Raw genomic sequence first — 2,542 nt, 5'->3', positions numbered from 1 at the left:
TTCCTGCTGATATGAGATAATTACTCAAAAACTAACCCGAAGGCTCTTTTGGAAATCTTAGTTTCCAACCTTGTTTAAATGTAAAACATTTCTTTAAAACTTCTTTGGGAATACATAGTTCCCTAATAGCTTTTTGAGAAAATGGACTCAACTTACACTCTTGACTTAACTTGAGACTTGAGACTCTTTACTTAGCTTGAAACTCTATACTCCTTGCTTGACTTGAAACTCTATACTTAACTTGAAACTTGAGCCTTAGAATGAAGTTAAAACGTTCAATGAAGACTCTTGAAAAGCTTTAAAGACTTGCTTGGACTTACTTAATTTCTAAGCTTGACTTCACTTGAATCGGAAACTAACTTCACTTGAATTGAATTATGGATTCAAGGACTTGATTGGTGTTTGGAAGGACCTCATGATGTTTAGGAATGATTTAGGAATGATTTGGGACAGCCAAACTTAAGAAAATCTTCGAACACAAATTCTGAAAACAGTGGAGTCCGCGTCCTGTCCGCAACGCGGAGAAGATTTTGTTCACAGAGGGAACAAGTCTGTGACACGGACGTGCTCCTCGCAAGCTGCCCGACTTTCTCCTTCACGTTACCAACTCCAAACTCTCTAGCTTCAAGGGTTCCAACCCTCAATCACTTAGAACATAAAATCCCCCAACATTCAATAGAATACAACTCAAAAACACAACCCAATCATGTCCCACAACCAACAATAATTCCAGATCCAAATATCAGCCTAACACAACAATATATCCTCAAAAGAATTAGCTAGGGAAAAGACCAAAATGCCCTTAATGATTCCCGGACGGATTTTCTTGTCAACTGCCCAACTTTCAAAGGGCCATAACTCGCTCATACGAACTCGGAATTGAGCAAACTCGGCGGCGTTGGAAAGATCATTCCACAAGCTTCAAAACCATAACTGGAAATACTCCTAACTCGTCCTGATCTAGGAGTTACGACTGCTCAAAGTTGGCCAAAATTCACTGATTTCCATACTTAGCAAAATTTCCAAAACTTTAAAATTCTTTCCAAAAATGAAAATTTCCAATTCTAAGCCTCTTCAATTATTTCACATTGCCGGATGTTACATTAAATTGAAGGAGAGAAATAAAAATAGATACATATAAAAATGTGGATAATTAAATTTTTAAAAGAGTAAAAATGTCTAATAATTTTCTATGGATATTTTTGTTTTTCAATTTTTGACTTAATGTCTTCCTACCCTATTATATAATTTGTTCGTACATATGCATAATATCCAAAGCCTTTGCATATTTTTCATTGCGTCTTTGCTAAAGCATAATTTTTCAGAATAAGTAAACCAGATTGCTTCCACTGTTATAGTCCCCTTCAAAAAGATCATGAATCAACAAATCATGTACAATTCACTAATCAATATCACTACTATTTTTTGTGACCATTAAACAAAATTTAAGGTAAAAATATTAGTCAGGTATTTCTTAAGAAATATGTCGCTTAAAAGAAATGTTTTGTGCAATTAATTCTATTTTTCAATGATACATTTTTTGAGAAATTTGTTAGACTCAATTATATGTCTTTGGAATATGAATAGTACTATTGCATTGTTTAGCCTACTTACTGTATTGTCCTCCATTACTTCTTTGGAATCTTCATAATTCCATAGTCTGCTACGTTCACCTGGATATTTTTGTATTTTCACTATGTATTTACCCATATCTTGCATTAAGTCATGCATTTCAATCCTATTATTTACAGCTATAGACACAAGAGATTTGTCCATTAGCACATCCAATCCATATTCAGCTTTGAAATCACAACTCTCAAAAATTTGCATGACTTCTTTTTTAAATCCTCAGAAGAAACATGCGATATCTAGAAATATCGTTTGCTCTTCGGGCTCCAACCCATCATAACTGATTTTGAGTTTTTCAACAATTTCTAAACTAGAGTTTTTCTTTATTTTTTCTATAATTTTTTTCCACTCATCTGTGCCTCTATTATGCAACAAAGAACCCCACACCTTGAGGGCTAAAGGAAGGCCTTTAGCGTGATTTAATACCTGTTGTTCGTCTTGTATTCCCAAGATACTTGGAACAAAACTTTGAAGAACTTGGTAAGACACAATAAAGTTTAAGAACATTTTCACAACTAGAAAATTAAAACTAGTAGAAAAACTAGAATCAGAAACAAATTAGATAAAATATACGAAATATTTTTTTTTCTAAAGAAGAATTGTTGTCAATCTGTGTTTAAAGAATCTTACTGATTCCAACAAACTTTGCAGAAACACGAAGTTACCAAGTTTAATGAACCAGTGAAGAACAGAAGAACATAAATTAATTCACAAATCTAAAATCGGTAACACATATCAGAATTTGGAAAAACAGAAAGAAGATCAAGCCCACTGAATGCACAGTGTCCCCTTAAGGAAATTATTCCCCTCTAGTATCCGAGGTTTGATTTGGAATATGTCCTCCCAGGATAGAATGATCTCAATCACCAGTGTATTGATACCCAAAACGCTGGTGTCAGTGAGCCACTCAACG

The 2,542-nt window shown here is 34.1% G+C and overlaps 1 pseudogene; it reads right to left on the bottom strand.

Moving 5' to 3' along the window:
• Positions 1-1,220: 1,220 nt before the first annotated feature.
• LOC102583638 (TMV resistance protein N-like) overlaps positions 1,221-2,542 on the bottom strand; it is a 7,995-nt pseudogene continuing 6,673 nt past the window's right edge.

The sequence above is a fragment of the Solanum tuberosum genome, unplaced genomic scaffold (assembly GCF_000226075.1).
Source record: "Solanum tuberosum cultivar DM 1-3 516 R44 unplaced genomic scaffold, SolTub_3.0 scf00148, whole genome shotgun sequence".
Classification (NCBI taxonomy): domain Eukaryota; kingdom Viridiplantae; phylum Streptophyta; class Magnoliopsida; order Solanales; family Solanaceae; genus Solanum; species Solanum tuberosum.
The sequence above is the reverse complement of the archived record's forward strand: the minus strand, read 5'-3'. Positions and strand labels throughout refer to the sequence as shown.